Source organism: Taudactylus pleione, unplaced genomic scaffold (assembly GCF_031769625.1).
Source record: "Taudactylus pleione unplaced genomic scaffold, aTauple2 ptg001109l, whole genome shotgun sequence".
NCBI classification, from domain to species: Eukaryota; Metazoa; Chordata; class Amphibia; order Anura; family Myobatrachidae; genus Taudactylus; species Taudactylus pleione.
The window spans coordinates 316,005-341,860 of record NW_028285510.1 but is presented as its reverse complement, the minus strand read 5'-3'; the positions used below and the strand labels follow the sequence as shown (position 1 = coordinate 341,860).

The 25,856-nt window shown below is 46.8% G+C and overlaps 1 protein-coding gene and 1 pseudogene across 3 annotated transcripts in view; both read right to left on the bottom strand.

Moving 5' to 3' along the window:
- Positions 1 to 25,856, bottom strand: part of PLEKHM3 (pleckstrin homology domain containing M3) — a 231,817-nt gene that overhangs the window by 187,526 nt on the left and 18,435 nt on the right. The window lies entirely within an intron of this gene.
- On the bottom strand, positions 10 to 25,363 carry LOC148453704 (uncharacterized; annotated as a pseudogene).

Here is a 25,856-nt window from a genome sequence, read left to right as displayed (position 1 = left end):
GGATCTGCGCTAGACTAAGGGGCTAACAGCACCCACCTCTTCAGCGCGCAGATGGAACTGGACAATTTCTAAGGTGGTTCCAACTGGCATCAAAGTTTTAGGAGAAGGAAACAAATTTATCTCTTGGTACGAGAACAACTTCCGCCAGACTGAAAGGAAATAAAAAGTTATTTAAATAAGTTACCAATCAATCATCGGGCAGAAACAAAATTCTGACCTTAAATTACCAATATGGTCAAAGATCCACTTTCTTTTGACTTTCCACCGAAAATGACTGTCAACGTGAAAAGTTAAACACAGAAAAGAAAAAACTTCTTGCACGCGCTAGTGCCTCAAATAGCGACAAACTTAAAGCCAATGCTTATATTCAAGTGTCAAACTCTCGTAAAGGGCGACTTTCCAAAAAACATTGTAATTATGTGCAAAGCTATTATGATAGAGCGGCTTCATGACATCTAGCACAAAAGGAAAAGGCTCTTTTAATCCAGCCCCAATTTTTGATCAGGGACTCGGGGCCTGATTCACTACTACAATATTGCGTGCGCACGCAGTTCAATTGCGATAATAAGCTAATCCATTGCGATCGCAATGTAAACTCAGCACAACATAAGGACGCCCACTTTAAAATCCGTAATGCTTAGCAGAATAGCGAAACCATCGGTACAATGGAGTACCATCGCAGCCTCGCACACACTTGCACAAGCCCTGACCTTACTCAGAAATTGCTAACTTCCACGCACGCTTTGAGACTTCAAGCTGTGTAGGCTATCGCAGAGGATAATTTATGCACGCCTCTGCAACGGCATTCGAACGCATTGGTACCCCTGCGTTTCCCCAACTACCCCCTGTCACCACCCACAAACGGTGCTTCTTGTCAATCACTCTGCGAGGGGTCTGCTTAGCCTTTGCAATTGCAGTCCCGATCTGAATAGCTAGTTTGCGCACTGCAATGCATGCGCAGAATCAACAATCGCTCGATTGCGTGCGTATTAGCAATTTCGACCCAAAACTGAATCAGTTCCTCGATGCGCTCACACTTACTAACCTCTGTGGAATATGTGCGTGAGAAAGTTTTTCCCATCTTTAGCGATAAGTCCTGGTGGGTTAAACGAAAATACTTTAACAGCTACATTTTGCTGTTCACAAAGCGGGAAGATTGGATGAAGAATGGATCTCACACATTGCGGAAAGGAGGCAAGATGCAGAAAGCCACGTTAGAAGAGGTGGCGCGTTGGGTTTCTGACTCGTGGAAGTCCATAAAAACTCGACAATTTCTATTGCTGGCAGAAATCATTATTGTTTTGCGATTTTACATGTTTTACTGTATATTTCATGTGTGTAATGCAGTTTCTATTGTAGAATTTCACACACCACCACAGAATATCATGTATATCAGAATATCATGTCTGCAACACTGTCCTTTATATTTGTGTATACTGCATAATAATAACCACCTTTGAAATTGAACAGTCCAATATTGTACGCACGTATCTATGCATGGACTGTGGGCCTGATTCAGACCCCCTCAAGAGCGCACAGCGCTCGCAAGCGTGACGAAGGTCCCCTACTACGCATGCGCACGCCGGCTCCGGTATGCGCAAGCGACAGCAGCTCCGTCGCTCCTGGGCTCACTACAAGACGGGGTGGCTGTCGATATTGATTGACTTCTCACCCCGTTTTGTAGGCAGGGAGGGGGGGGGGGGTGGCTGTGCAAACGGAGGCGTTCCCGAAGGAACGCTTGCCGTTTGGGGGCGGCCCCACTGACATCACGAGTGATGTCAATAGTGAGCTTCCGACTCTATTAGAGCCGGAAGCTCACTGGGGCTTGCGGCAGACGAGACCATACCACAAGGGTCTCGTTGCAGGCCAGATGGTCGCGATGGTCGAGACCATTGCGACCATCACCTGGCCGCTCGTAAAAGCTGTGGGTGGTCATCCACAGCTTAGCGAGCGGCCAGGAGGCCGGCTCCAATAAAAAAAAAAAGCGCTCTGAAAGAGCGCTCACTCTGAATCAGGGCCCGTATGCAGATTAGGTTTTCTGAATTTCCAGGTTTTGTATCTCAATATAGCTTGATAATGCAAATTTATCAAAGGTTATTCAATAGCACTGAATATGAAAATGAAGGCAGCGCTGTCTCAATCAGTGTATCCTGGAGAATAAAAGTACGGTACATCCAGTGCTCCCAGCGTATGACTTTCAGCTTTACGTTCCATATAGATCAATATCAATACTGCTCTGTTCTAGTACTGTAGGGCAGGCCTGGCCAACCTGTGGCTCTCAGCTGTTGTGAAACTACACATCCCAGCATGCCCTGTCACAGTTTTAACATTCCCTAATAGCAAAACTGAGGCAGTGCATGCTGGGACTTGTAGTTTAACAACAGCTGGAAAGCCCCAGGTTGGCCAGGCCTGCTGTAGGGCAACCCACAGATGGGGCATTTAGAGAAGAGGGGCAGTTTTTCTTGTGGTGCAGTATTTATGGCCGGGGACGTGTGCCGCATGTTAAAATTAGTGCAACATTTCTGACGGATTTTAAATTCATTTACTTTTTTGTCCTAATTCACGTTTATACCAGAAAATACGGTAAGAACTCTATAATCTCATTAGCGCTCCCTATTACTGTACATACAATCCATATGAGACTCACTATATTCATGCCAAGTAATAATTACACCTAATAAAGGAAGGACGGCTGCTGTTACCATGTGTTTGAAAGCAGATCAGCTGTATATTGTGTAAAGATCATTTAGAAATGAACAGATTTGCAATTACAATAATAAGTCACGTAGAGCTTTTTAGGAGGATATCTGAAAGCACTTTGCAGAAACAAATTATACATTATTACTGCTCGCTATAATAGTATTACATTGATTTTATCTTGCGGTGAGAGATTTGTAAAAGTCATATTTTATCCGCCATTAATAAAATAAAGCCTGATGTCATTTATATTTTAAGGTCATTGCTAAAATAGAAGCCGGTCTCCCAGAGAAAGGACCCGTACTGCACTCTGTAACTGTACAGCAGACTAAAGGCAAAAAATACACAATATGACATTATCTGAGCGCATCCATCTGCCGTAAGGCAGCTCAGAGAGACGACTGTAACTACACTGTAACACGTGACTGAACATTTGTGGCCGTTCATTTGTTACTTTCCTGTATGTTGCAAATGGGTCTAGTAGCTGTAATGCATAAAACATATCTACATTTTTACATTTTATCATTAATATAACATATTAATCTAATATAAACTTGGAACAATAACACTGGGGAACAATAAAATATATACTCGCAGGTCCTATTTTTGCATTAGATCTTCGCTATAGCAGAATTGGCTCCAGTTTTCAAATTAATGAAAAATTATAAAACTCAGTTATTTTCTCCATGTGAAGTACTTACTAGTCTAGGCGGCTTTACTTAACAGAATCGACTTAGTTTAGCTTTTTTAACAACTACCCTTTTTCAACAGTAACAAGAATTTGTTTTATTTGTGAGAACGTAGCTGGTAGTCACGTTTGAGACATGTAACACATTCATATCTCCTCACTAACGCTGGGAGCAGATGTAGCAGCGCGATGCTGAGCATGCTGGGACATCCTCAGACCACAGCCACGCCTCCTCCCAGCATACAGAGAGGAGCAATGCACTGCTGGGACATCCTCAGACCACAGCCACGCCTCCTCCCAGCATACAGAGAGGAGCAATGCACTGCTGGGACATCCTCAGACCACAGCCACGCCTCCTCCCAGCATACAGAGAGGAGCAATGCACTGCTGGGGCATCCTCAGACCACAGCCACGCCTCCTCCCAGCATACAGAGAGGAGCAATGCACTGCTGGGGCATCCTCAGACCACAGCCACGCCTCCTCCCAGCATACAGAGAGGAGCAATGCACTGCTGGGACATCCTCAGACCACAGCCACGCCTCCTCCCAGCATACAGAGAGGAGCAATGCACTGCTGGGGCATCCTCAGACCACAGCCACGCCTCCTCCCAGCATACAGAGAGGAGCAATGCACTGCTGGGACATCCTCAGACCACAGCCACGCCTCCTCCCAGCATACAGAGAGGAGCAATGCACTGCTGGGACATCCTCAGACCACTGCCACGCCTCCTCCTATCATACAGAGAGGAGCAATGCACTGCTGGGACATCCTCAGACCACAGCCACGCCTCCTCCCAGCATACAGAGAGGAGCAATGCACTGCTGGGACATCCTCAGACCACAGCCACGCCTCCTCCCAGCATACAGAGAGGAGCAATGCACTGCTGGGACATCCTCAGACCACAGCCACGCCTCCTCCCAGCATACAGAGAGGAGCAATGCACTGCTGGGACATCCTCAGACCACAGCCACGCCTCCTCCCAGCATACAGAGAGGAGCAATGCACTGCTGGGACATCCTCAGACCACAGCCACGCCTCCTCCCAGCATACAGAGAGGATCTGCACTGCTGGGACATCCTCACACCACAGCCACGCCTCCTCCCAGCATACAGAGAGGAGCAATGCACTGCTGGGACATCCTCAGACCACAGCCACGCCTCCTCCCAGCATACAGAGAGGATCTGCACTGCTGGGACATCCTCAAACCACAGCCACGCCTCCTCCCAGCATACAGAGAGGAGCAATGCACTGCTGGGACATCCTCAAACCACAGCCACGCCTCCTCCCAGCATACAGAGAGGATCTGCACTGCTGGGACATCCTCAGACCACAGCCACGCCTCCTCCCAGCATACAGAGAGGAGCAATGCACTGCTGGGACATCCTCAGACCACAGACACGCCTCCTCCCAGCATACAGAGAGGATCTGCACTGCTGGGACATCCTCAGACCACAGCCACGCCTCCTCCTATCATACAGAGAGGAGCAATGCACTGCTGGGACATCCTCAGACCACAGCCACGCCTCCTCCCAGCATACAGAGAGGAGCAATGCACTGCTGGGACATCCTCAGACCACAGCCACGCCTCCTCCCAGCATACAGAGAGGAGCAATGCACTGCTGGGGCATCCTCACACCACAGCCACGCCTCCTCCCAGCATACAGAGAGGAGCAATGCACTGCTGGGACATCCTCACACCACAGCCACGCCTCCTCCCAGCATACAGAGAGGAGCAATGCACTGCTGGGGCATCCTCAGACCACTGCCACGCCTCCTCCTATCATACAGAGAGGAGCAATGCACTGCTGGGACATCCTCAGACCACAGACACGCCTCCTCCCAGCATACAGAGAGGATCAACGGAGAGGACCGAATGACGCAGTTAGCCCACATCCTCTTCCTTTGTTCCACCCTCTCTCTGTCGCACCACAACCAATTTCCCCCCGTTGTTGCTTGTTTTGTTCAGTACGTCCTCGGTAAAAATTTGTTCTTCTCGCAGACGGTGCACTAATAACCCTGATGTTTTCTGTTATATTTGTGGCAAATATAGTGTTGCAAAAGAAAGAAAAAATATAACTGTATTCGTAAAGCAAGCGTATCAGGCTTATTTTGGATGTCACATAAGCCAGTAAGACAAGATTTGGGTGCCTCACAAAGTTTGTAAAACCTGCGTGGAATCACTCCGCAATTGGACTAAAGGTGATCGAAAAGGACTTAATTTCGGCGTACCTATGATGAGGTGTGAGCCAAAAGATCACTTGAGTGACTGCTATTTTTGTGCTGTAAATGTGAAGGGTATGAATCGATTTAAGAAACGCAAATGGGAATACCCAAGTATGAATTCTGCAACACAACCGATACCACATAGGGAAGATTTACCTGTACCGTCATTCAGTTCTTTGTGCGAAGTTGAATGTGATGATGTGAAAATGTTAATTTCATCCAGTGGAAGTGACAACACAGATGAAAGTGAGTTTGAAGAAAGTTCCTCTACTCCAAACAAAGTTTCTCAAAAGGAACTAAACGATTTAATTCGTGACTTGAATTTATCGATTAAAGGAGCTGAGCTTTTAGCAACCAACTTCAAGAAAAGCTCTGTCCTGAGCCGGATGTTACTATAACGTTGTATCGATATAGAGAGCAAGTAATGCTGCAGTTCTTCAGCCAAGATAACAATCTTGTGTATTGCAACAATATTCCGGAACTTCTCCAGATGACGGGCTTACCTGAATATCGAGCAGAAGACTGGCGGCTCTTTTTGGATAGTTCTAAAAGGAGCTTAAAATGCGTATTACTGCACAATGGGAATAAATTTGTGTTGATTCCTATCGAGAACAGTATGAAAATATCAAGTTAGTCTTAAAAAAAATTGCTTATTCTCAGCATCGGTGGTCTGTTTGTATCGATTTAAAAATGGTAAACTTTCTTTTTGGGCAGCAAAGTGGATATACTAAGTATCCTTCTTACATATGCTTATGGGATAGTCGTACAAAACAAAAACAAAGCAGCAAACCGTATGGCCTCCAAGAGAAGTTATAACTGTAGGAGAAGCAAACGTCATTCATGAGCCTTTGAGAGGAAAAAATCATACTGCCGCCTCTTCATATCAAACTGGGATTAATGAAACAATTTGTAAAAGCATTGTACAAGTCAGGCGATTGTTTCACGTATATTTGTCGAACATTTCCATCTCTTAGTATTGAAAAATTAAAGGCAGGATTTTTTGACGGCCCACAGATACGGAAACTGGTGAAGGATCCAAATTTTACCACATCTATGACTGAAACCGAATCTGAAGCATGGCTGAGTTATGTGTCTGTCATTCAAATTTTTTTAGGCAATCACAAGGCAGAAAACTATTATGAATTAGTCCACAACATGCTAAAATGTTTTGCGAAAGTAGATGCCAACATGAGTATTAAAGTACATTGTTTGTACAGCCATTTAGATCACTTCCCGTCCAATCTAGGAGATCTAAGCGAAGAACAGGGTGAACGGTTCCACCAGGATATTCAGGTAATGGAAAGAAGATATCAAGGAAGGTGGGATCGTCACATGATGGCCGATTACTGTTGGAGTCTGCAAAGGGACTGCCCGCAACAAGAATACAAAATAAAATCCTGGTTCTCATAGCTTCCTAACACTTATGTATGTAATTATCCTGCTTCTTTTTATAACATTTTACGATTCAAATTTAATCAATAAAAAAAAATATCTTTTTAACTATTTTTAACATTGTTTAATTTAATTTTCCATAAATATTAAAGACATATGCATGTCTCAAAACCTAGAGCCAATTGAAAAATAAGCATGGCATATTCATGATCAGGAGCACAAAATTAATCAAAATCGACTCTTAAATCCCTGGCAACAGATTAACTGTTCCCCAGTGTAATAGAAGGAGCGGTGTGTATATCAGATCTTCCAATACTTATGTGCAGTAGTGTGGACCGCACATAAGTGCAGCCCGCGCTACACTATTAGTATAACAAACACACAGCCGCCGGCAGCTGTGTGTTTGTATTAGCAGCGGATGAGAGCCAGTCAGACTGGGGGAGGACGCCGGACTAAGGAGCAGATGCCGGAGCAGGGAGTAAGGCAAGTGGAGTTTATTGTTTTCTTCGTGTGTGTGTGTCTGGCCGGGGGTGGGGGGTGGGGTGACGACTACCACTAAGTGTACTGCTGGGGGGGGGGACTACTACTACCACTACTACTACTACTAAGGGCACTGCTGGGGGGGAGGGGGGACTACTACTACCACTACTACTACTACTACTAAGGGCACTGCTGGGGGGGGGGACTACTACTACCACTACTACTAAGGGCACTGCTGGGGGGGACGACGACTACTACTAAGGGCAATGCTGAGGGGGGGGGGACTACTACTAAGGGCAATGCTGACGGCACTACTTGGGGAGCTGCTGGTGGGACCACTACTGGGGGACACTGCATGGAGGGGGATTACTACTAGGGACACTGCTGGGTGTACTACTAGGGGCACTGCACGTTGGTGGGGGACACTGCTTAGAGGGGGATTACTACTGGGGGCACTACATGGGGGGGCTACTACTAGGGGCACTGCTGGGGGGGACTGCTACTGGGGGCACTGCTGGGGGGACTACTACTACTGGGGGCACTGGTGGGACCACTACCGGGGGCACTGCATAGGGAGAGATTACTGCCGGGGACACTGCTGGGGGGGACTACTACTAGAGGCACTGCTGGGGGAGGGCTGCTACTGGGGGGATTACTAATGGGGGCACTGCTGGGGGGAGACTACTACTAGGAGCACTGCATCAGGGGGACCACTGCAAAGGGAGGGTTACTACTGGGGGCACTATATAAAGGGCACTGCATAGGTGGGGGACTACTGGGGGCACTGTATAAGGGGTACTATATTGGGGGCACTGCATGGGGAAACCACTACTGGGGGCACTCCATAGGGGGGACCACTACTGCCGGCACTACAATAGCCTATGTGTCCCAATGACGCCCAGTTACACCCATGATGGCCTTTGCACTTTATATATCAGTCTGGCAGGAGACAGAAATTCTTCTTCTTCTTATCTGGGCAAAAAATGTCTCAGCAAACGACATACACTGTGATGTGATCTGCAAATGATACAGAGACTAGGAAACAGGACCTGTGTATTCACACATAATCTGAGTAAGTAAATATGTGTGCTGTGGCAATGTTAATATGTGAAATGTTAGTCAGCTGGATGGAATTGTTAATACTGGGCTTTATATTGTCTGTGAGCTCAAATCACTGAGCGATAAAAGCTTGAATTTAGATAGGAAAACAAAGGGTGCACTAAAGAGCAGAAATATCAACAGACCCTGAAACAGACAGTTTTATTTGACAAAATGCTATTTTTTGAGGTGTACCTGTGGGAGTAGGGTAGGTGTGAGGGTGTACCAGTGTGACTAGTATAGGTAGTAGTAGGGTAGATGTGAGGATGTACCAGTGTGAGTAGTATAGGTGGGAGTAGGGTAGGTGTGAGGGTGTACCAGTGTGAGCAGAATAGGTGGGAGTAGGAGTAGGGTAGGTGTGAGGGTGTACCAGTGTGAGTAGTATAGGTAGGAGTAGGGGAGGTGTGAGGGTGTACCAGTGTGAGCAGTATAGGTAGGAGTAGGGTAGGTGTGAGGGTGTACCAGTGTGACTAGTATAGGTAGTAGTAGGGTAGATGTGAGGATGTACCAGTGTGAGTAGTATAGGTGGGAGTAGGGTAGGTGTGAGGGTGTACCAGTGTGAGCAGTATAGGTGGGAGTAGGAGTAGGAGTAGGGTAGGTGTGAGGGTGTACCAGTGTGAGTAGTATAGGTAGGAGTAGGGGAGGTGTGAGGGTGTACCAGTGTGACCAGTATAGGTAGTAGTAGGGTAGATGTGAGGATGTACCAGTGTGAGTAGTATAGGTGGGAGTAGGGTAGGTGTGAGGGTGTAGCAGTGTGACTAGTATAGGTAGGAGTAGGGTAGATGTGAGGATGTACCAGTGTGAGTAGTATAGGGAGTAGGGTAGGTGTGAGGGTGTACCAGTGTGAGTAGTATAGGTGTGAGTAGTATAGGTGGGAGTAGGGTAGGTGTGAGGGTGTACCAGTGTGAGTAGTATAGGGAGTAGGGTAGGTGTGAGGGTGTACCAGTGTGAGTAGTATAGGTAGTAGTAGGGTAGATGTGAGGATGTACCAGTGTGAGTAGTATAGGTGGGAGTAGAGTAGGTGTGAGGGTGTACCAGTGTGACTAGTATAGATAGTAGTAGGGTAGGTGTGAGGGTGTACCAGTGTGAGTAGTATAGGTGGGAGTAGGGAAGGTGTGAGGGTGTACCAGTGTGAGTAGTATAGGTAGGAGTAGGGGAGGTGTGAGGATGTATCAGTGTGAGTAGTATAGGTGGGAGTAGGGTAGGTGTGAGGGTGTACCAGTGTGAGTAGTATAGGCAGAAGGGTAGGTGTGATGGTGTACCAGTGTGAGTAGTATAGGTGGGAGTAGGGTAGGTGTGAGGGTGTACCAGTGTGAGTAGTATAGGTAGTAGTAGGGTAGGTGTGAGGGTGTACCAGTGTGAGTAGTATAGGTAGGAGTAGGGTAGGTGTGAGGGTGTACCAGTGTGAGTAGTATAGGTGTGAGGGTGTACCAGTGTGAGTAGTATAGGTAGGAGTAGGGTAGGTGTGAGGGTGTACCAGTGTGAATAGTATAGGTAGGAGTAGGGTAGGTGTGAGGGTGTACTAGTGTGAGCAGTATAGGTGGGAGTAGGAGTAGGGTAGGTGTGAGGGTGTACCAGTGTGAGTAGTATAGGTAGGAGTAGGGGAGGTGTGAGGGTGTACCAGTGTGAGTAGTATAGGTAGGAGTAGGGGAGGTGTGAGGGTGTACCAGTGTGAGTAGTATAGGTAGGAGTAGGGTAGGTGGGAGGATGTAACAGTGTGAGTAGTATAGGTAGGAGTAGGGTAGGTGTGAGGGTGTACCATTGTGAGCAGTATAGGGAGTAGGGTAGGTGTGAGGGTGTACCAGTGTGAGTAGAATAGGGAGTAGGGTAGGTGTGAGGGTGTACCAGTGTGAGTAGTATAGGGAGTAGGGTAGGTGTGAGGGTGTACCAGTGTGAGTAGTATAGGGAGTAGGGTAGGTGTGAGGGTGTACCAGTGTGAGTAGTATAGGGAGTAGGATAGGTGTGAGGGTGTACCAGTGTGAGTAGTATAGGTAGGAGTAGGGTAGGTGTGAGGGTGTACCAGTGTGAGTAGTATAGGTAGGAGTAGGGTAGGTGTGAGGGTGTACCAGTGTGAGTAGTATAGGTAGGAGTAGGGTAGGTGTGAGGGTGTACCAGTGTGAGTAGTATAGGTAGGAGTAGGGAAGGTGTGAGGGTGTACCAGTGTGAGTAGTATAGGTAGGAGTAGGGAAGGTGTGAGGGTGTACCAGTGTGAGTAGTATAGGTCATGCTTCGTTTTATTAAAACTTGCAACAAGTATAATAATAATAAATACATAAAATGTAAATAAATAATTACATAAAATCAAAAACTTAATAAAAAAGGCAAAAAAAATACATAATATTACTTCATATTATACTTTTCCTATACTAATACAAACACTTATCTACCCTAACACCTATATACAATCCACCACCTGCAAGGGAAAACTAAGCAAGGATTTAGAAACCACTTCAACTAAAAGGAAACTATCTAAATCATACATCAAACCCTAAACTATATTACCCATCACCAACACCTACAGGCAGATGTATGCAAACCTTTCCATAAATAAAACAAAATACTTCAAAAAACCATCTACAAGGGAGTGAAAAAAGAGAAAAGAAAACCCAAAGCTGGAATTCAGAGAGACTGTTTGCCACCCACTCAAGGGGGTTTCAACTGGCCCCACCGACGAGACCAGCCGACAGCATCCAACCCCTCCCTATCCATATCCATCATTCTTCTCACCTCTTGAAGAATCAAACCCACCACATTCCTATAGGGGAGGACCTTTTTCCTTATGGACACCTGACACCGTGCGCTCCACGTGTGAAATCCAACTGCTAAACTAACTAAATAAATCGTGACTAAATTAAATCCACCGTATCTTCTGACTACCCCATAAACCCACTCAGGGTAACTAAGCCCCGAAAGGCACGGAATACCAATGGCTTTTGACACCTCCTCATAAACCTTTACATTAAAGGGACACTCAAGCAGAAAGTGGTCCATCGTCTCCACCACCCCTGGACACTCCTCCCGTGGGCAACCACGATCATTGACACTCTTCCACCTGAGATTCTCCCCAACATAAAGTCTTCCGTGAAAAGAGAGCCAAGCAATGTCTCTAAACTTCTGCGGTATCCTCTGTGAATTTAACAGAGCTAACCCGGCCGAATCGACATCATTCGGACAGTCCCTCAGGGACAGCTGGTCATGGAAGTGAGTCTGCAAAATTCTTCTCTCCAACTCCCTTCTAGAGAAGTTTTTGACTTCACTCACCACCATGCCAAAACGCCTCATCGCTTTCAAACTCTGGATGACGTAGATCGGGAGGTAACCACACCGAATCCGAAAGCTTTTCACCTGGCCACCCTCTAGCCACAACCTGAGGAAGGGGAACATCCAGAATCTAAATCCCTCTACCCACCGAGGGGGAGCATCTAAAATCAAACTCCCAAGATTAAATTTTAAAAAGGCTGTTACAAAAAAAACAACGGGGTTTACCATACTTAAACCCCCGTCTTTCCTCGGTCTGTAGGTGATGTTTCTCCTGACAATATTGACCCCGTTTCCCCACAAAAGAAGGAAAAACAAGGAATTCAATCTGGACCACATAGATTGAGGCAAAAAACACACATAACTGACATATAAAAAAATCGGAATCAAGTAAGTCTTACACAAGTCAACCCTTTCCCTCAGAGATAACTTCCATCTCTTCCAGCTCTCTACCTTCTTGGTAGCATCTTCCAGCTTCTTATCCCAATTTAGGGAGGCATAGTCACCATGGTCAAATGTTATGCCTAGAATTCTAATCTGCTGACTGGCCCGAGGGAAGCTGTCCGGAAGGCAAAATTCATCACCCTCCTCCCCCATCCAGAAAACTTCACACTTTTCATGGTTTACCCTGGAGCACGAGGCTTCAGAGTATTCACAGATAAGATGTTCCACATCACGGGCCTCTATCCATGAGGAGAGAACCACCGTGACATCATCGGCGTAGGCCACCACCTTTAGCGGAAACTCTGGGCTCAGCTGCACCCCACCCACAGTTCCGCTCTCTACCCTTCTGACGAAGGGGTCAATCGCAAAAACATATAGGAGGGGGCTCAGGGGGCATCCCTGACGAACACCAGAGCCTACCCCAAAAGTGGGACCCACCCAACCATTTACAAGTGGGAAGCTCTCGGCCTGACGATAAATAGCCTGCAGCCAATTCACCACCCGCTCTGGAAGACCATACCTTTTCAGTAGGGCCCAAAGGTACTCATGGTTTACCCGATCAAAAGCCTTAGATTGATCCAATGCCAGTAAATACTTTCCACACTTCTCAGCCCTGCACCGCTCAATGACCTCCCGGACACCTAGGACAGCACTAAAGGTGCTACGGCCCTTCACCGTACAGTGCTGAGAGGGGGAAAGCAACAGCTCAGAAAATTCCGATAGCCTATTGAACAGTACCTTTGCCAAAATCTTCCTGTCTGTATTAAGAAGGGCTATGGGGCGCCAGTTCTCAATACGGGACGGATCCTTTCCTTTAGACAGTAGTATAAGGGCAGATAACCTCATGGAAGGAGGGAATACTCCCTCATCCAGGCTCTCATTAAATACTTCCACAAGGCGAGGAATTAAGAGGTCTGAAAAGGTCTTATAGAATTCAGATGTTAAACCATCCGGTCCTGGAGATTTTTTGGAGTTTAACCCCTCTATCGCTATCTTAACTTCCTCTGCCGTTATATCACTCTCCAAAGATTCAGAAGAAACAACCTGAGAACCCAAACCTGGTGTCCTCCTCAGAAATTCCTCCATCCTCTCCCTGATGAGTGAATGCTCAGATAAAAGATCTGAATAATAGGACTCAATCACTTCCAGAATGCCCTTCTTATCAATATGAAGAACACCCTGTCCATCCTTCAGTCCCCTGATCTCTTTGGCATCAACTGACCTCCTACAGCTCTGGTAGGGATCTGGCGAGTGGTATGTTCCATAATCCCTCTCCAGAACCAAGGATGCCAGTCGGTTGTACTGAAACTCCTTCATCCGAGCCTTCACCCGGGAGATTTCCCCACTATCTCCCTCCTCAGAGATCAAGAGATCCAATTTCTTTCTCAGGCTATGGTAGATGTTACGTCTTAACAAGTTTTTTTTAGCAATAGACCCACAGAAAAACTTCCGGATTCTCTTTTTAATCACCTCCCACCACTCAGATCTACTCCAACCCGCCTCCAAAAGTGTCTCCTGAGATTGAAAGAAGACCCTAAAGGATTGTCTAACGCTCTCTTCTTCCAGAAGCTCTGAGTTCAATCGCCACAGGCCCCGCCCTTTCTGAGGGGTTTCTGAGGCATTCAAAGTCACTGAGAGAAAAGCGTGATCGGAAAACTCCACTAACCTCACCCCTAAAGATGAGGTCTTTGAAGATTCCTTAACAAAAAACCTATCTATTCTAGATCTATGACTACCACTAAAAAAGGTGAAACCTGTGAGGTCTGGGAAATGCCGAATATGCACATCTACCAGACCCGCCTGTCTAATCATGCTAACTAAAAAATTGGAGTCATAGCCCAGAGTTTTCTTTGAGCCTCCCCTATCTTTTGGCCTAATTATGGTATTAAAATCACCACCAAAGACCAAAGGGCCGTAAAAAGAAAAGGTTTTATCTCCATGAAGAGACATTTCCTATCCCACTATGACTGAGGACCATAAATATTAATTAACCTAAGGTCCTGTCCCTTCATGTTGATATCCAAAATCATACATCTACCTGCTTGCAACTCTATAACCTTGTACACAGTTACCATGTCAGTAAAAAGCACTGCCACCCCACCGTACGGCTCGGCCGCAAGAGACCAGTAAGAAGGACCCCTCCTCCACTCACGCTTCGCTTTGTGGAGGAGATCCAACTTACTAATCCTAGTCTCCTGCAAAAACAAAAAATCAACCTCAACCGTGTTGAAAAAATCAAAGGCCATTATACGAGCACATTCAGAAACTACGGAAGCCACATTAATCGTGGCACATCGTATGGGTTGGGGATCCATGATGTATAGATTATTAAATGCAAGACCTTGCTTACTTTTACCTTGCACAATTCCCAGCACCAAATCCACCACAAAACTACAAGCTAACCCTACTCGGGCCAGCCTTCTCTTCCATAGCGACAACTGTCACTACCCCTTCTTCCCTCACTCCCTGACAATCTACAGGGACCTTCTCTCCCGTACGAGAAGGCCCAGGATCAGGAGGTTTGGGTACAAACTTGATAACCTGATGCTCAGTACCAGGTACTTGTACCTGACTCGGCCCTACACAGGAGCCTTGGGACACACCTTGAGCCACCCTATCCTCCTCCATACCCTGGGTCTCCTCTATCACCGTCACTTCCTCCACCACACTCCCTAAACTGCACATATTTTCCTCTTCCAGCTGAGTTCCAGCAGGGTCACACTCTAATCCCTCCCCATCACCTTCCTCCTGATCTGATCTCTTTCTCCTCCTTTTATTCCTTTCCTCCCCCCCTTTAATTTTATTAACTTTCTTTGTCACTTTCCTTGCTTGCTTCTTATCCTTCCCTGTTACCAAAATCAATTCACCCCCACTCCTCATTACTTCCTCCTCATCAGAGGAAAATACATCAAATTTGTTGCTTAGCACAACTTGCACATCTTCACCTTTCCTCTTATTCTTATTTCCTCTCCTTACCTCCTGAAAAGGTCCCTCCTCTACCTGTTTCCCTTGCACCTGCTTTCCATGTTCATCTACACCTAGTGGTTCTTTTTGTCTCACCACCTCCTCCTCCCTTCTTGGTTCTGGCCTAACCTCCTGCCCACTATTATGGCTGGCCCGAGGACACCTGCTATACGGGTGGCCTTCTTCCCCGCATAAATTACATTTGACCACCCCACATTCTTTGGATACATGGCCGATCTTATTACACAATGAACATTTTATCACGTTACATTCGCTGCTCAGATGCCTGAAATCCCCGCACTTAAAGCAGGTTCTTGGTTGACCCTGGTAGAAGCATTGTACTCGATCCCTGCCAATGTACGCAGCGGACGGTACATGGATGAATCCTCTGTCAGAATGACGCAGCTTTACCAGGGCCTCCCAAGCTCCCCCCCATACCCCCATCGTATATCCAGATTTGCTTAGGTCAGACTGTATATCACAATATCTGGACAACCAGTACGCAATATCTTGGACAGGAATGGACTCATTCCTCACTAGAATATGCACCTTCACTTTATCATGCTTTGTAACCAAATTTACTCTGTACATATCATATGGTTTTGACATTTTACATGCCTGCCATTTTGTCCAGAACACTTGTAGTCCCTGGTAGGATAAAAAACTCAAATCAAATTCTGCAGATTTGACCGGGTGTATGCAAGCATATAAATCTGAGGGTTTAAACCCCAGACCAAAAATCATTTTTAAGAAAGTCTCCTTTGTAGGAACTTCCCCCTCTCCTGCCCACCGGAACTGGATTAAATTTCTCCTTTTTCCAACGTGGCCTGCTGCACCCGGCATTTGTGGACCAGCATTATTCACATTCATATTGAAAACATTAGATCTTGTCACCATTTTAGCATACGATATACTTCCAGGAACAGTTTGTTTGTCCGATACGTTTGTTACCACACTCCCCCCACCCTCTCTCCTTCTTACATCATCACAAATTATTTTAGCTGCCTCTGCAGCCCTGGCTGGTACAAGCATTTTATCTCCATAAACAGTTTCTATTATTTTAATCTGCTCCTCCGGCAGCCCAGTCTCTTCTAATGCAGGCATTCCTTGTGCAAATTGTCTTTCCTTTATGCGCCCTCCTAAACCAGTACCATGCGGCAACCTCCTTGTACCTATAACCTTCTCACCCTGCACGTCTCCGGGTACAATGCCCAGAGCCTCCCCAGCAACAGGTAATTCACCTGCCACTGCAGATTCACCTGGAGATCCCCCTTCAGTGCCACTTTTCTGTAAAGCTTCCTCAAGCCTTAATTCCGCCATAACAACCTCCATTTGAGCCTGGAACACCGCGCCCTCTGTGTTCCTGGCTCCGCCATCTGCCATCACTACAGGTGGAAATAGTTCATGCCGGGCACTGTCAGGCTCAGCCGTCACCGGCCACTTCTTACCTGCAGGACAGCCGGCTCACCGAAAGCGCCCTTTTCCGCAACATCCTCCACCTCAGGCTCGCAAGACATCTCCACTGTGTCCCCTGCCACGGACTTCTCCTGGGAATCAGCAATCACAGCACCAGACACCACTACCTCTGTCATAACTTTATCCTCCATATTTGCTGCATCTTCAGCTGTATTACACTCATCTACTGCTGCTGCCTCCAGCTGCATACTCTCTGCCTGGACATCAGCTGGTAGGTTTGTTTCACTTTCAGTTGCAGAAATAGGCTGTGAGATGCTGCTGCTGCTGCAATCACCAGGTACACTGATAACACCTGTCACCATGGGTGTCGGCCTTGATTGGACCTTTGCATGAACTGGTAACCCTTTCACTGCTGCTTGCATCTGCTTTTCCTTTTTTTCCAAGCGCTTTTCTTGCAATTTACTTTTAACCCTTCCCAGAGTTACAGAGAGGGTTTCAATCACTTATTTTAACACTGGTTTCTCCCATTTATAGCAGGTATTCCTTTTTTTCTTCTTATCATTAATTCTGGTCTGTATACGCTTTGCCTCTCTTTGTAATTCCTCAATAGAGAAGCTATCAAATGATTCCTCCCCCTCCTCATCTTCCTCTTCATCCCCAGTATCACCAGGGGATCCAGGAACATTCTCCAAGGCATCAAGGGGCTTCACCCCCCACATACTTCACTACCCCCTGGGCAGACAGTAGCTGCTGTCACTCCACCCTGTGTTACATCACACAGGGGAGCACCCAGGGAGAGTTTGTGGGAATCCGACTGTAGCTCCAGTTTCTTCACTAGGGGCACACCGACAGGGTAGGTAGCTTCCAGCACTGCTCGACCCTTTATTCCATCACATAGGGGAGCACCCTCAGACATAGGGGGAACTAGCTGTGGTTCCAACTGCACAGAAGCCGGGCTGATGATATTGCCTCCACTGTCACTCATGCTGCTTCCTGATGATCCGGACTGGCCTGCAGCACTAGTTATCCGGACACCAGGAGTCTTTGCTTTGGCTTTTGCTTTAGAGCCCGAGCCACGGGCTGAACGTCGGGAGCACTCTCCCCCAGGAGGATCCATCCCCCTGGGGAAGCCAGCAGGGAGTCTCCCTGCAGACACGGGACACACCTGCAGCAGCTAGAGCTCTCCTCCACACAACCTCCTCACAGCTCAGACAGCACACACTGCAGAGTCTCCGCCCCCAGAATAGGTGGGAATAGGGTAGGTGGGAGTAGGGTAGGTGTGAGGGTGTACCAGTGTGAGTAGTATAGGTGGGAGTAGGGTAGGTGTGAGGATGTACCAGTGTGAGTAGTATAGGTGTGAGGATGTACCAGTGTGAGTAGTATAGGTGGGAGTAGGGTAGGTGTGAGGATGTACCAGTGTGAGTAGTATAGGTGGGAGTAGGGTAGGTGTGAGGGTGTACCAGTGTGAGTAGCATAGGTGGGAGTAGTGTAGGTGTGAGGGTGTACCAGTGTGAGTAGTATAGGGAGTAGGGTAGGTGTGAGGGTATACCAGTGTGAGTAGTATAGGGAGTAGGGTAAGTGTGAGGATGTACCAGTGTGAGTAGTATAGGGAGTAGGGTAGCTGTGAGGGTGTACCATTGTGAGCAGTATAGGGAGTAGGGTAGGTGTGAGGGTGTACCAGTGTGAGTAGAATAGGGAGTAGGGTAGGTGTGAGGGTGTACCAGTGTGAGTAGTATAGGGAGTAGGGAAGGTGTGAGGGTGTACCAGTGTGAGTAGTATAGGGAGTAGGGTAGGTGTGAGGGAGTACCAGTGTGAGTAGTATAGGTAGGAGTAGGGTAGGTGGGAGGATGTAACAGTGTGAGTAGTATAGGTAGGAGTAGGGTAGGTGTGAGGGTGTACCAGTGTGAGTAGTATAGGGAGTAGGGTAGGTGTGAGGATGTACCAGTGTGAGTAGTATAGGGAGTAGGGTAGGTGTGAGGGTGTACCAGTGTGAGTAGTATAGGTAGGAGTAGGGTAGGTGTGAGGGTGTAACAGTGTGAGTAGTATAGGTAGGAGTAGGGTAGGTGTGAGGGTGTACTAGTGTGAGTAGTATAGGGAGTAGGGTAGGTGTGATGGTGTACCAGTGTGAGTAGTATAGGTAGGAGTAGGGTAGGTGTGAGGGTGTACCAGTGTGAGTAGTATAGGGAGTAGGGTAGGTGTGAGGGTGTACCAGTGTGAGTAGTATAGGGAGTAGGGTAGGTGTGAGGGTGTACCAGTGTGAGTAGTATAGGGAGTAGGGTAGGTGTGAGGGTGTACCAGTGTGAGTAGTATAGGGAGTAGGGTAGGTGTGAGGGTGTACCAGTGTGAGTAGTATAGGGAGTAGGGTAGGTGTGAGGGTGTACCAGTGTGAGTAGTATAGGTAGGAGTAGGGTAGGTGTGAGGGTGTACCAGTGTGAGTAGTATAGGTAGGAGTAGGGTAGGTGTGAGGGTGAACCAGTGTGAGTAGTATAGGTAGAAGTAGGGTAGGTGTGAGGGTGTACCAGTGTGAGTAGTATAGGTAGGAGTAGGGTAGGTGTGAGGGTGTACCAGTGTGAGTAGTATAGGTAGGAGTAGGGAAGGTGTGAGGGTGTACCAGTGTGAGTAGTATAGGTCATGCTTCGTTTTATTAAAACTTGCAACAAGTATAATAATAATAAATACATAAAATGTAAATAAATAATTACATAAAATAAAAAACTTAATAAAAAAGGCAAAAAAAAAAAAAATATATTACTTCATATTATACTTTTCCTATACTAATACAAACACTTATCTACCCTACTACCTATATACAATCCACCACCTGCAAGGGAAAACTAAGCAAGGATTTAGAAACCACTTGAAGTAAAAGGAAACTATCTAAATCATACATCAAACCCTAAACTATATTACCCATCACCAACACCTACAGGTGTATGCAAACCTTTCCATAAATAAAACAAAATACTTCAAAAAACCATCTACAAGGGAGTGAAAAAAGAGAAAAGAAAACCCAAAGCTGGAATTCAGAGAGACTGTTTGCCACCCACTCAAGGGGGTTTCAACTGGCTCCACCGACGAGACCAGCCGACAGCATCCAACCCCTCCCTATCCAGATCCATCATCCTTCTCACCTCTTGAAGAATCAAACCCACCACATTCCTATAGGGGAGGACCTTTTTCCTTATGGACACCTGACACCGTGCGCTCCACGTGTGAAATCTAACTGCTAAACTAACTAAATAAATCGTGACTAAATTAAATCCACCGTATCTTCTGACTACCCCATAAACCCACTCAGGGTAACTAAGCCCCGAAAGGCACGGAATACCAATGGCTTTTGACACCTCCTCATAAACCTTTACATTAAAGGGACACTCAAGCAGAAAGTGGTCCATCGTCTCCACCACCCCTGGACACTCCTCCCGTGGGCAACCACGATCATTGACACTCTTCCACCTGAGATTCTCCCCAACATAAAGTCTTCCGTGAAAAGAGAGCCAAGCAATGTCTCTAAACTTCTGCGGTATCCTCTGTGAATTTAACAGAGCTAACCCGGCCGAAGCGACATCATTCGGACAGTCCCTCAGGGACAGCTGGTCATGGAAGTGAGTCTGCAAAATTCTTCTCTCCAACTCCCTTCTAGAGAAGTTTTTGACTTCACTCACCACCATGCCAAAACGCCTCATCACTTTCAAACTCTGGATGACGTAGATCGGGAGGTAACCACACCGAATCCGAAAGCTTTTCACCTGGCCACCCTCTAGCCACAACCTGAGGAAGGGGAACATCCAGAATCTAAATCCCTCTACCCACCGAGGGGGAGCATCTAAAATCAAACTCCCAAGATTAAATTTTGAAAAGGCTGTTACAAAAAAAACAACGGGGTTTACCATACTTAAACCCCCGTCTTTCCTCGGTCTGTAGGTGATGTTTCTCCTGACAATATTGACCCCGTTTCCCCACAAAAGAAGGAAAAACAAGGAATTCAATCTGGACCACATAGATTGAGGCAAAAAACACACATAACTGACATATAAAAAAATCGGAATCAAGTAAGTCTTACACAAGTCAACCCTTTCCCTCAGAGATAACTTCCATCTCTTCCAGCTCTCTACCTTCTTGGTAGCATCTTCCAGCTTCTTATCCCAATTTAGGGAGGCATAGTCACCATGGTCAAATGTTATGCCTAGAATTCTAATCTGCTGACTGGCCCGAGGGAAGCTGTCCGGAAGGCAAAATTCATCACCCTCCTCCCCCATCCAGAAAACTTCACACTTTTCATGGTTTACCCTGGAGCACGAGGCTTCAGAGTATTCACAGATAAGATGTTCCACATCACGGGCCTCTATCCGTGAGGAGAGAACCACCGTGACATCATCGGCGTAGGCCACCACCTTTAGCGGAAACTCTGGGCTCAGCTGCACCCCACTCACAGTTCCGCTCTCTACCCTTCTGACGAAGGGGTCAATCGCAAAAACATATAGGAGGGGGCTCAGGGGGCATCCCTGACGAACACCAGAGCCTACCCCAAAAGTGGGACCCACCCAACCATTTACAAGTGGGAAGCTCTCGGCCTGACGATAAATAGCCTGCAGCCAATTCACCACCCGCTCTGGAAGACCATACCTTTTCAGTAGGGCCCAAAGGTACTCATGGTTTACCCGATCAAAAGCCTTAGATTGATCCAATGCCAGTAAATACTTTCCACACTTCTCAGCCCTGCACCGCTCAACGACCTCCCGGACACCTAGGACAGCACTAAAGGTGCTACGGCCCTTCACCGTACAGTGCTGAGAGGGGGAAAGCAACAGCTCAGAAAATTCCGATAGCCTATTGAACAGTACCTTTGCCAAAATCTTCCTGTCTGTATTAAGAAGGGCTATGGGGCGCCAGTTCTCAATATGGGACGGATCCTTTCCTTTAGACAGTAGTATAAGGGCAGATAACCTCATGGAAGGAGGGAATACTCCCTCATCCAGGCTCTCATTAAATACTTCCACAAGGCGAGGAATTAAGAGGTCTGAAAAGGTCTTATAGAATTCAGATGTTAAACCATCCGGTCCTGGAGATTTTTTGGAGTTTAACCCCTCTATCGCTATCTTAACTTCCTCTGCCGTTATATCACTCTCCAAAGATTCAGAAGAAACAACCTGAGAACCCAAACCTGGTGTCCTCCTCAGAAATTCCTCCATCCTCTCCCTGATGAGTGAATGCTCAGATAAAAGATCTGAATAATAGGACTCAATCACTTCCAGAATGCCCTTCTTATCAATATGAAGAACACCCTGTCCATCCTTCAGTCCCCTGATCTCTTTGGCATCAACTGATCTCCTACAGCTCTGGTAGGGATCTGGCGAGTGGTATGTTCCATAATCCCTCTCCAGAACCAAGGATGCCAGTCGGTTGTACTGAAACTCCTTCATCCGAGCCTTCACCCGGGAGATTTCCCCACTATCTCCCTCCTCAGAGATCAAGAGATCCAATTTCTTTCTCAGGCTATGGTAGATGTTACGGCTTAACAAGTTTTTTTTAGCAATAGACCCACGGAAAAACTTCCGGATTCTCTTTTTAATCACCTCCCACCACTCAGATCTACTCCAACCCGCCTCCAAAAGTGTCTCCTGAGATTGAAAGAAGACCCTAAAGGATTGTCTAACGCTCTCTTCTTCCAGAAGCTCTGAGTTCAATCGCCACAGGCCCCGCCCTTTCTGAGGGGTTTCTGAGGCATTCAAAGTCACTGAGAGAAAAGCGTGATCGGAAAACTCCACTAACCTCACCCCTAAAGATGAGGTCTTTGAAGATTCCTTAACAAAAAACCTATCTATTCTAGATCTATGACTACCACTAAAAAAGGTGAAACCTGTGAGGTCTGGGAAATGCCGAATATGCACATCTACCAGACCCGCCTGTCTAATCATGCTAACTAAAAAATTGGAGTCATAGCCCAGAGTTTTCTTTGAGCCTCCCCTATCTTTTGGCCTAATTATGGTATTAAAATCACCACCAAAGATTACTTGCTGGGCCGTAAAAAGAAAAGGTTTTATCTCCATGAAGAGACATTTCCTATCCCACTGTGACTGAGGACCATAAATATTGATTAACCTAAGGTCCTGTCCCTTCATGTTGATATCCAAAATCATACATCTACCTGCTTGCAACTCTATAACCTTGTACACAGTTACCATGTCAGTAAAAAGCACTGCCACCCCACCGTACGGCTCGGCCGCAAGAGACCAGTAAGAAGGACCCCTCCTCCACTCACGCTTCGCTTTGTGGAGGAGATCCAATTTACTAATCCTAGTCTCCTGCAAAAACAAAAAATCAACCTCAACCGTGTTGAAAAAATCAAAGGCCATTACACGAGCACGTTCAGAAACTACGGAAGCCACATTAATCGTGGCACATCGTATAGGTTGGGGATCCATGATGTATAGATTATTAAATGCAAGACCTTGCTTACTTTTACCTTGCACAATTCCCAGCACCAAATCCACCACAAAACTACAAGCTAACCCTACTCTGGCCAGCCTTCTCTTCCATAGCGACAACTGTCACTACCCCTTCTTCCCTCACTCCCTGACAATCTACAGGGACCTTCTCCCCCGTACGAGAAGGCCCAGGATCAGGAGGTTTGGGTACAAACTTGATAACCTGATGCTCAGTACAAGGTACCTGTACCTGACTCGGCCCTACACAGGAGCCTTGGGACACACCTTGAGCCACCCTATCCTCCTCCATACCCTGGGTCTCCTCTATCACCGTCACTTCCTCCACCACACTCCCTAAACTGCACATATTTTCCTCTTCCAGCTGAGTTCCAGCAGGGTCACACTCTAATCCCTCCCCATCACCTTCCTCCTGATCTGATCTCTTTCTCCTCCTTTTATTCCTTTCCTCCCCCCCTTCAATTTTATTAACTTTCTTTGTCACTTTCCTTGCTTGCTTCTTATCCTTCCCTGTTACCAAAATCAATTCACCCCCACTCCTCATTACTTCCTCCTCATCAGAGGAAAATACATCAAATTTGTTGCTTAGCACAACTTGCACATCTTCACCTTTCCTCTTTTTCTTATTTCCTCTCCTTACCTCCTGAAAAGGTGCCTCCTCTACCTGTTTCCCTTGCACCTGCTTTCCATGTTCATCTACACCTAGTGGTTCTTTTTGTCTCACCACCTCCTCCTCCCTTCTTGGTTCTGGCCTAACCTCCTGCCCACTATTATGGCTGGCCCGAGGACACCTACTATACGGGTGGCCTTCTTCCCCGCATAAATTACATTTGACCACCCCACATTCTCTGGATACATGACCAATCTTATTACACAATGAACATTTTATCACATTACATTCGCTGCTCAGATGCCTGAAATCCCCGCACTTAAAGCAGGTTCTTGGTTGACCCTGGTAGAAGCATTGTACTCGATCCCTGCCAATGTATGCAGCGGACGGTACATGGATGAATCCTCTGTCAGAATGACGCAGCTTTACCAGGGCCTCCCAAGCTCCCCCCCATACCCCCATTGTATATCCAGATTTGCTTAGGTCAGACTGTATATCACAATATCTGGACAACCAGTACGCAATATCTTGGACAGGAATGGACTCATTCCTCACTAGAATATGCACCTTCACTTTATCATGCTTTGTAACCAAATTTACTCTGTACATATCATATGGTTTTGACATTTTACATGCCTGCCATTTTGTCCAGAACACTTGTAGTCCCTGGTAGGGTAAAAAACTCAAATCAAATTCTGCAGATTTGACCGGGTGTATGCAAGCATATAAATCTGAGGGTTTAAACCCCAGACCAAAAATCATCTTTAAGAAAGTCTCCTTTGTAGGAACTTCCCCCTCTCCTGCCCATCGGAACTGGATTAAATTTCTCCTTTTTCCAACCTGGCCTGCTGCACCCGGCATTTGTGGACCAGCATTATTCACATTCATATTGAAAGCATTAGATCTTGTCACCATTTTAGCATACGATATACTTCCCGGAACAGTCTGTTTGTCCGATACGTTTGTTACCACACTCCCCCCACCCTCTCTCCTTCTTACATCATCACAAATAATTTTGGCAGCCTCTGCAGCCCTGGCTGGTACAAGCATTTTATCTCCATAAACAGTTTCTATTATTTTAATCTGCTCCTCCGGCAGCCCAGTCTTTTCTAATGCAGGCATTCCTTGTGCAAATTGTCTTTCCTTTATGCGCCCTCCTAAACCAGTACCATGCGGCAACCTCCTTGTACCTATAACCTTCTCGCCCTGCACGTCTCCGGGTACAATGCCCAGAGCCTCCCCAGCAACAGGTAATTCACCTGCCACTGCAGATTCACCTGGAGATTCCCCCTCAGTGCCACTTTTCTGTAAAGCTTCCTCAAGCCTTAATTCCGACATAACCTCCATTTGAGCCTGGAACACCGCGCCCTCTGTGTTCCTGGCTCCGCCATCTGCCATCACTACAGGTGGAAATAGTTCATGCCGGGCACTGTCAGGCTCAGCCGTCACCGGCCACTTCTTACCTGCCCTACCCCCAGCACCCAGCACACTGTTACTCACCTGCAGGACAGCCGGCTCACCGAAAGCGCCCTTTTCCGCAACATCCTCCACCTCGCAAGACATCTCCACTGTGTCCCCTGCAACGAACTTCTCCTGGGAATCAGCAATCACAGCACCAGACACCTCTGACATAACTTTATCCTCCATATTTACTGCATCTTCAGCTGTATTAGACTCCGTTACTGCTGCTGCCTCCAGCTGCATACACTCTGCCTGGACATCAGCTGGTAGGTTTGTTTCACTTTCAGTTACACAGACAGGCTGTGGGGTGCTGCTGCTGCAATCACCAGGTACACTGATAACACCTGTCTCCATGGGTGTCGGCCTTGATTGGACCTTTGCATGAACTGGTAACCCTTTCACTGCTGCTTGCATCTGCTTTTCCTTTTTTTCCAAGCGCTTTTCTTGCAATTTACTTTTAACCCTTCCCAGAGTTACAGAAAGGGTTACAATCACTTCTTTTAACACTGGTTTCTCCCATTTATAGCAGGTATTCCTTTTTTTCTTCTTATCATTAATTCTGGTCTGTATACGCTTTGCCTCTCTTTGTAATTCCTCAATAGAGAAGCTATCAAATGATTCCTCCTCCTCCTCCTCATCTTCCTCTTCATCCCCAGTATCACCAGGGGATCCAGGAACA